At 38.6% G+C, this 10,164-nt stretch overlaps 1 protein-coding gene across 3 annotated transcripts in view; it reads right to left on the bottom strand.

The window, feature by feature from the left end:
- adcyap1r1b (adenylate cyclase activating polypeptide 1b (pituitary) receptor type I) overlaps nt 1–5,269 on the bottom strand; it is a 23,061-nt gene extending 17,792 nt beyond the window's left edge. The window contains exon 1 of one of the 3 annotated variants that reach the window (XM_016664954.1): nt 4,802–5,269. The gene's annotated coding sequence lies outside the window, so the exon portion shown is untranslated. The remainder of the gene's footprint in view (nt 1–4,801) is intronic. The other 2 variants (XM_007540960.2, XM_007540969.2) reach the window with 2 other exon arrangements.
- Between the last annotated feature and the right edge of the window lie 4,895 nt (nt 5,270–10,164).

Genomic DNA, 10,164 nt, shown 5'->3' with positions numbered 1-10,164 from the left:
AACAAGGAGCTACGCCACCTCAACTATTAGCACATTCTGTGGACAATTTCATAGTAATTTGGCTTAGTGGTCGTGTGCATTTAGGTTGTATTATTACATAAGGGAGATGTGGCTTCCTGAGACCGATGGAGAACAAGTTTCCTCCTGTTGCTGCAGTAACAGCTGAGCCACGCTGCTTCCACCACTGGGTTAGGTTGGATGTTTTTTATCCAGCTCATCAAGGGGACCTGAAGCATGTCATTGTTTATGAAAACATTGAAAATGTATTTTATTGGAGCAGATAAGTAAAGGAGAACATCAGGAAAGGTTTCCTTCGAATTCTGGCTAATAACTATTTCTGAGTTGAGATAAGTCCTCGGTGTTTCAGCATCCACCTCTCCACAGATTGGTGTGTTTTAACAGTTGTGGTTTAAATAATTTGCTCTCTATGGCCACTTTTCAAACTTTGAGCATGTGAACTTTAGAGTATTGCTGCTTTTGTTTTATTCAGGACATCCTTAGAGTAATTCACTAAGTGTTCTCTTTCTTTGGGCTGCAAAGACTTTTTATCTTGTCCCATAAACTGATGCTTTGTCCCAGATTTTGACTAGCTCCAGTTTTCAAAACCCAACCCCAGAGGACGCAAAAGAAGTGTTCTAGTATGAGTACTATCTATTACATTTACTCCCTTATATACACACATATTATTACTCTGTTCTGTTTGGAATGACAGGACAGGAAAGTGAAAACAGAAGAGGAATATTACATCAAGCTGCTATTGACAAGGTCAAAGGCACACTTTTAAGGTTTATTTTATATGTTGAAATTGTTTTGAAGTCACATTGTGGTGATTAAATCACATTTAAATTTCTACAAGATTTAGATAAGGATTAAATCCATTGCCAAGGGAAGCTTGTGTTAAAATAATATATATCTCTTCTGATTACCGGCGACTTAGTCCACAGTCTCAGGTCACACTAAAATTCCTTTAAAATGACAAGGACTGACCATAAATTTTATATGCATTCAACAAACTTAATAACAGGGGCAAGAGAGGGTGGCATAGAGGTCCAACTGTAAAGCTGAAGGATTTAAATACTACAAATAATCATTCAGAAAGTGACAGAAAGAAGGACTCTTAACCATTTACACGTTTAAATTTGGACATGAACAATGAGCACATAAGAAATATTAGTGTTTCATGAGCAGGTAATACACAATGTCAAGAATTTGACTTGCTTTACTGTAACACAAAGCCTCTACCACCCTCTGTAAAAACTTAGCATTTCGCCCATTAAACATACACATCAGGCACAGGCATCGAGGGCAGACAGAAACCATCCACAGATCAAATATTTGTGTTGAGAACTTGAATATGTCACACTTAAAATATAACACCCAACCAAATATTGCTTTTAAGCAGTCCTTTGTGATTGCAATCTTGCAGACACTCATATTGTTATGAGGAATGTTTTTGATATGTCATGCAGCTCCACACAAAATTTCCTCAAAGAGAAGACATAAAAAATGCTGCCTTCCATTTAAAAAAATAAGGTTAAAGCTAATTTGACACCAGCATAAACATGTTTGTTTATGTTAGATTTGGACAGGACGTGTTCACAGTTTCAACTTAGTTTAATGAATTAAGTAAAGACGATGATTGGCCAACTGAAAAAAAACAACAACAAAAATGTGTTAACGTTTAAAGGAAAAATCTTAATCTTAGGAGGTTGAAGTGTTCAGCCCAACACTGAGGGAAATTGTTGCTTATTAGGAACAAAAATCCAAATTGGTATTAATGAACCAGCAGAATTCACAGCATAACTAAAAGTTCCTTTCCAGAATGTCTTTATCCATTGACACTTCTGATTTTCCACATGGCACACTGGGCAGTAAGACACGCTTGTCGCCTGCATGGCTGCACCATAATACACCCTGGGAGCATCTTTACAGTCCCAGGTTCCAGCCTGCAGCACAAGTTAAAAATTCACTCTCTTTCAGGTTTATCAGTGTAAATTTCTCTAAATACCTGTCATCTCTTTCCGCACAGCCACACTCATACACTTTAGCTGCAAAAAGTAAGTATCTTCACAATCTCCCCCATTTGCCAGATGGGTCGAAATGGTTACCACAGTGATCAAATTTAATGTACAGTAAACGTCACAAAATGAGATGTAATGACAAATAAAAACGAGGGTCTCTCCAACCTGTTAAAGATGATTTCATTATAAAAACAGGAGAGCATGAGATGACATGAAAAAGGAACCTGATCTTCACAGCTTTAGGGCCAAATGTTGGATCACTTTCAGCAATATCATGGTAAAAGCGCTTGCTTTGTTTGGTTAGCCACTTAACGCTGACCTTAAAATCAGAGCAACATTTTCACACCCATTGAATTTTCTCACAATTTGCAACATTGCAACCACAGATGACAGTGTATTTTATTGCGGTTTTATGTAATAAACCAAAATATGATGCATTATTCTGAAGTGGAAAGCAATTGATTTGAGTTTCAAATTTTTCTTTTCCTAAGTAAAATCTGCAAAGTTATTCAAAGACGTATTCTGCCATTTTCAATCTGATACCCCCAAATAAAATCAAGGGCAAGCAATTGCTTTCAGAAGTCATCTAATTAGGAATCAGAGTCTGCGTGTAGTTTAATGTTAGCTCTTCTGCGTTAGTTAGAGGACACAAGTGGACAACCAGCATCATGAAGACCAAAATACACAGCAGAGAGAAGGATCCTAAAGCAAAGTCCAAAGATTTAAACATTTGACAGAGCACGGTTCCATCCCTTAAAATTTAAGACTGGAAAAACCACAAACCTACAAAGTCATGATTTTCAACATAAACATAAAATTTGGGCAAAAGAAGCAATAATTAGAAAGTTATCCATGAAATCAGTGGATATTCTGGGGTGATGTAGAGATTAGTTTGGGTGATCTGTCAACTGGACAACTTTACCCCTGCACAGATCTGATTTGTGTAGGAAGGTGGAAATGGCAAAGCAGTTGGTAAAAGAGAGTTTATAAGGAATCCTTGCAGTTGAGTGATGTAGGGTACACTGCACAGTGAAACATGGTGGAGTTGAACTATCGTAATGGTTTTCTTTAGCGGAGACAAGAACAATAGCCAGATAAATTGGAAGACGGATGGATCTGAATACAAGGCAGTCCTAGAAGACAATCAGTGCCGGGATGCAGAATACTTCAGGTTGAGGCGAAGGTTCACCTTTCAGCAAAACTACGGCCCAAATCAACCAGTGCAATAGTTCAGATTAAAGCATTTTTCCTCCTGAAAAAAAAAAATATTATATGCAGCTGTAAACACTAAAGTTGCAACCATATGTGCGCTGTGTACACTTTAAAATGAGAGACATTTGTGTTTTTGTTTTTGACTTTACATCAGTGTTGCTATTGATTTCCAGGAAAATGTGTGCAAAGCTCATCAATATGTTCCCTATTTATATTCAGTCTTCCAACATTAAAGGTATTCTGTCAAGCCAGAGGCAACAATAGCCCTTAAAGAGGCTCATGCTTTATCTATTGCAGCTGTTTGCATCAGCATCCACCTCTTCTTGATCGCCAGAGACACTGTTTGTTCACACACTGATCCGGCAATAAGCCTGGGTTCGGCATCCTTCTGTCCTCCACTCCTTCATTTTCTGTCTCTCTTTTGCACTGAAAGCCGGCCAACACCGGGCTAATTGGATGATTTAAATGTCAGCCTTTTTTTTTTTTTCATTCGCAGCTGTGTCCTTGTTCTCCAAATATTTTAACATCAGCGTCCAAGTTATGCATTTGGATGAATTTCTCTGCCATAATTTGAAGAAAAAAATAAATAAAAATATAAACAAGACTCTGTGGTTTCTGGACCCAGATGTGAACGGCATATTTAAACAAAGAGGAACTGCACACGCTGTGCTGGCTTTTGGGATAAACAAGTCATCTGTTCGACATTTCTCACAAATGATTCCCTGCTGTTTGTTGTATTGTGGGTTTGTATTTTGGACATAAGTGATCATGTAGCACCTTTTTGGCACCAAACAAGGATGCAGGGTGGACGTGGGACTCATTCATCACTCTTTATGAATGAGGCTCCAGCTGAACACTCAGTAATGTAAACAAATAGCTCAGCAATGTTTTTTTGTTTTGTTTTTTTTTAACTGTGTAACCAAACCAGACGGATGTGGTCTATTACAAACAAACTGGAATACACCCACACTCTTTGTCATTTTAACCAAACAGTCAGCGGCGTTAAGGCACTGAAAGAAAGCAGACGGATGGAAGCAGCTCAGAGGGAGGATATTTCATGTATATCCACCCATGTTATCCATAGAAAAGAGAAAAAGCTGCAACTGGATTTCAATGAAAGCATCGCAAGGTCACACACAACCTCTATATGCAAAGAGCTTTGTTTCATACAATTAATATAACCAGATATGTATATGTGAATATCATTTATAAGATGATTCCTTCAGGAATCTTGATCTGCATAAAAGGGATAAATACTGCACAAAAATTGTGATGGAGTCTTCATTCCATTCCTGCTATTATTGGTTGCATTGGCTAACCAACTTGACCCAACTGCACCTCCATAATTGCTTTATGATCCCGTGTACAGAGCTCTACCGCGCAAACTGCGCTCAGTATCCAGCCACTGATGGGAAACCTCCTTAGCTGCATGAGCCGACACATGCCGCAAGATCCCAGCAGACTCATTTCCATCAATCCCTTACGTGCACCACCTCGTACCCCGCAGAACTGCCGTGTTCACCTCTATGTGATGTAGCTCTAATTCATCATTTTCTGATGTTGCTTACCATTTTCTCCACATCTTCCCAGTGCAACTCCTGCGCGCTGGTGACGAATCCACCCTCTCCGGGCTGAGACTGAGAAGGATTCCTCGCTGCTTCAGCGCGACACAACTTACGGAGGGAAATAAAAAATATATATGTAAATACTCGTTGCAGGCCGAGCAGCAATGCAGCAATATATATTTTTAGTCTGTTTATGCGGCACAGGTTTTAAAAAGCAGAAGCAGATCTGTGATTATTTGGAGCGATGCCACTGCCCCGCCGATCGCTTCGCCCTCCACGCAAGAATGCGCTGCGCATTTCAACTAAGCTCCGCGTCTTCTTCTCCCAGCTTCCCTCTCCCCCTCCCTTCATCCTAACTCACACACAGACACTCTCATACGTGCGGGCAAAATGAAACGCAGAGCAATTCTGGGAGATGACGGTATGACTCAAACGGAGCGGGTTCAGCCATTTACTGTCACCCGATTTGACATAAAATGACCATATGGATGCGCGACAAAGTGGAGCAAACGGTCAGTGTGTGCGCGTGTGATCCTGGGGTGACCAAGTAGGATCATGCAGTCCAAACAACAGACGCCGGGACCATGGACAGCCATCATAATTATTTAACGGATGCCCAGAAGGGAAAATTCAAAGCAAGAAGAAGACTTGATGTGTTAGAGGGCTGCTGCGTTATCTGAATGCAACACGGCCAGATCCAGCTCAATAAACTCAAATATAGTCGAAAAGTTCATTATCGTCTGTGGGACAATTCAGAATCAAACTCATACGATTCACTGCAGACAGATAGATGTCAGCTTTGATGACTGACACGCAAAGTTTTAAATTTCAATTTAGTGATTTACCGTTTTTCTGGAAATCAGAAAGACGAACTTTAACCCTGAGTTTTCATCCAGAATTGTGATGCCTACTGTTCAACAGTTCCCACATCCACTACACACTGGCTGTTTACAGAGAGCAATGTTCATTCATATTAATGGAAAGTCGAGTGGAAGAAAAAAGTGTGGCAAAAAGTTGCAGAACATCCCATACTCACGTTGAAGTAGGGTAGAGGTTCTGTAATGGTGTGGTCTTGTTTGGCCTTAGGTACATTTACTAAAAGTCTGCTGACTTTTGACAGTAAACTAAAAATGGGCCATTAATGTGATCAACAGGCTATTAATCCATGATAATTGACAAACTCAATATAGAAATAATTTATAAGACAATAAATGAATCTTCTCCTATGGCAAATTCATCCCCAGACCTAAATCCTGGATGAGCTGTAAGAGAAGAGAGCAGAAAACAACTCTGGATGATCTCAAGACACTTTATTTTTTCTATACCGAGTAAACATATTAAAAATAGATTTTTAAAAATGTTCTTTAACATGACATTTTGCTTCTGTGCTGAATGATGAATTCATTTTCTCACATCTTCGAGGATAGAAATGTGTGGACCACATGCATTTAGGAGATTTCATGGTGGAGAATTTTACAGCTGAAAAATTAATTTGAATATATTTGTTGCATGTTTCAAATAAGGTATGAAGTTCAGATTTGTCATAGCCTCTGAGAATTTCAACCAGTTTTAGTGGAGGACCAACATTTGGCAAGATGCTCATCAATATTTACTTTGACCACCCAGCCAGTGTTTAGTCATGTGTTTGTTTCTGCAAGTGAACAAACAGGAGAAAGCCTGCAGATGCAGAACTTGAAATAACTCCCAACATCTTCCTTATTTGCTTTGACTGTTGTTGAACTCTGCTTTTTCTGCAGGAGGATGAAAATACAACAACAAAAAACAGGTGAAATGCCAGCAGATCAAGTTGTGTGAATCCAATTCCAACATTGAAGTGAAATTAATTTGAAAGCAGCACTCAGCACTAATGTGATGAAGCCTTTGTAACCTCATTGCTCCTTTCATAGGGTTGAAAGGAAGAGACTTCTTCTCAGCACTGGAAGGTGCGTTATTTTGCCAATTTATATACTGCAACAAGAAAAGGCAGTATGAAGTCTGCATTTCATGTGTAGCACCTTTGCTTTGAGATAGTTTGCGCTGTACCTAACTTTTCCACTCCCAGTTTCTCTCTGCTGGTACCAAAAGAAAAACCAACATCTTTTTTTTTTCTTTTTTCCATTTTCATCCACAGTGAAAGCTGTGAATTTAATTCTACTTTTAATCCCCATCCTACAGCCATTCAGTCCTCCCACACAGCGTGGAGTGGTGACTCAAGCACCTCAGGTCTGCCTTTATCTCCCATCCTGAGCTGCAGAGAAAAAGAACAAATCTTCACTTTTTATTTTTTATTTTCCCAAACATGCAAATAAAGACAAACACACAGCTGCGACTGTGTGTTTGGCTTTTGATGCCATCGTGATCAGGATCTCAGCTTTTTGACGCAGTGACATCATCGCTAATTTATCCATGTTTGATGTCTGAAAGAGGAATAATATGCGGCTGTATGGGGTTGCCATGGCAACTGGCCCGTTTCAGTGCAAGGGGATGTAGAGTGCTGCTTGAGGCTTGGGGTGATTGGGGATGCTGTGCTGGGGAAAAAAACCCCTCAAAAAAACGAGGTAGTGGGTGTTACGATGTGTCTGCGTGTGCATCCATGTTAAGGAGGAAGAGTGTTAGCTGGCCAACAGATAGGAAATAAAAAGAGTAAGAAACAGAACAACAGGAGCCATAAACACCCACACAGCAGCATCAATAAATGCAAAAACTCCTTCCGTTTGCATCATCCATGAAAATGTAAAGAAGAGAGGAACGCTAATCTGACGAAAAACAAATCAGACATCTATAATCTTGACCAAAGTAGGATTTAAACAACTAAGCTATTTAAATTTTGATCAATCAGAACGGTTGTTGAAGCTATTGACAAGGTGCAAATACACTGATCCATAACCACAGGAGAGTGAAGGGAGGCAAAAACACCAGGAAAAGAACAAGAAAACCAGTTGTAAAATAAGTAAATAACATAATGGTTTGTTATTTACAGAATGGATCATCTCAAAGACAAGAAGGGCTGTTATGCTGAGCAAAAACAAATTTTAATAATTAATAGGACACACAAACAACGGTTTTGGACTAAGCGATGAAAATAGTTCATGAAAATAGTTAAAATGCAACAGAATTGTAGACAAAGTGCCAAATAAATGCATCGTTTTCATTTTCCTGACAATTTTACAAAAAGGGATGAAATTGTCTCTTTCAATTAGTTGGCAAAAGCTATTTATTGCATTTGAATGTATTCTCAAGATTAATTATTACATGTTTTGGATACTGTCTTGTTCCAGCATTGTGGCCACTGACAGCCCATCCCAACAGCACAGACACCACCGTGGTCCCACAGTCAAACATCTGTAACTGTGAGTATTTCCCAACTCTTTCCAGTCAAAACGTTTAAGATGAATTTGTCTAACATTCTGACGTTGCTCTCCAAGCAAGGATTATGTCCAATCCTGCCTACTCATGTTTAAATTTATAATTTAGCAATACAACAGTTTAATATCAACGCATGTTGTTTTTTGATTGGTTAGTCACTGCATCTTGTATTTGAATATCATCTTACACGTTCTATTCAAACAGAATTATGAATGAATAAGAAAAAGAGATGGAAATGTTCATTATGAAGTAAGAGAAAACAAAGTAGTGATGCATTACATGTGCAAAAAAGAAAAACCCTGAGTCTGTCATACACCGGATCCACTTTGGAATCCAATCAATGGAAAGTTGGCTCCGTGGATGTTAGGACACATGAGACAATATATATATTTTTTTTTACACAAATCACAGAGTACATGTGATTGAAATATGTAACGTGGTCAGCAAGTGTCTGCTACCCTTTTAAAAGTATACAGGGGTATTAAGTGAAAAAAGGAACAAAAATGGCCATCTGAGATTAACCTTAGTGTCCACGCAAGTGTACAACCAATTCTGAGCTTTTCTTTAAGTTTCATGCTCTTCATCAAAGCTGCAGTGATGGTGGTTAGCCAACCAGATCAAATCTGAGAGTACTGCAGGGGCTCATGACATGACTGTAATGGACCTGTGCAGGTTGGATGAGCTTGGATTCTCAACAAACACACAGAAAGCTGGAGAACATTTATAAATCTTTCAATAAGACTCAATTTGCTTCAGCATTCAGATGTAACATGTCATTTACTGAATTTTTTAAATATGTCCCAAGGACAACAGCTTGGACTTCTCTGCCAGAGTACCACTTAAAGCGTCCTGCACTTTTATTCCTTTAATTACTATGCAAGACTCTGTGAAATTAATTTTTTACCAATGTGATGTCTTGATTTTATAAAAAAAACAAAACAAAAAAAAAAAAGTAGGACCAACCTTCTTTGCCTTTATGATAGGCCAGCCATAACAGTCCATGTTGTAATCCTTGACAAAATGACAGCTGTGCAGCAGGAAATTCACATTGAGTCACAAGTTATCTAGCTATTTACCCTGGCTCATTCTCATCAGTCCTTACTGCACCACAAGGAGGAGACCACAGACACATTAGAGGGTGTTAATACTGTAGCTCCAATAAGCAACTAATGTGACTAATATGCAAATCCTTCATCCTACACTGTTGATTACACGGTGTATAACACTGAATCATAGTGCATCTGGATATACATCCTGTCAGGGCAATAAAACCTGCCACAGATTTCCACAGGAGATGTAAATATATCACATTTTTTCATTAAACCATGCTGTAGCAATCAGTAATTGAAAATGCCATGCACAACATGCAGCTTCTCTCTCTTTGAGAGAAAAGCTGCAGAGACGCTGGAGAAAGTCTGAGACAATGCAAAATAATGATTTATGAAATATTTGCATCCTCTTGACAGACAAAAGTATGTGACTCATCAAAGGCCAGACTGACATTTAGAAATTACAGTTGCGAGTCACTTTTAAACACAGTTCCCATTTTTTTGTGTGTGAACATAATCAGTTCATCAGTGATGTTGGCTAAGTCACTCCTGATATTTTCTTTAAATCTGGTTTCTCTTTTTGTGCTTTATGAAAACATTCAAACATGTTTTTTTTTTTTTTTTTTACATTTTAAGCTACTGATGAAGCCCAAAACAAAATAATAACTTTTCTAATTGTTACACATATCTAACAGTAAAAAAGGTCCACAACATGATTTAAAAACTGAACTGCAGCTGAGCTAACCAGTAGCTGTTAGCAAAGTTTATATTTAAGCTGGACAGTGAAGGCAAATGAGTCCTGACTCAGAAACAGGTCATTCAAAAAAATGCTAAACATTCCATAGTTTGAGCTTCAAAACTGTGAAGTGTAATGTAAATGGAACACATGCAGCATTGCTGATGAATTTATGCAAATACCACTCAATTGTGGCAGTGATGATAACCCAATAA

Source organism: Poecilia formosa, unplaced genomic scaffold (assembly GCF_000485575.1).
Source record: "Poecilia formosa unplaced genomic scaffold, Poecilia_formosa-5.1.2 Scaffold10, whole genome shotgun sequence".
Taxonomy (NCBI): Eukaryota; Metazoa; Chordata; class Actinopteri; order Cyprinodontiformes; family Poeciliidae; genus Poecilia; species Poecilia formosa.
This window is presented reverse-complemented; position numbering and strand designations above follow the sequence as displayed.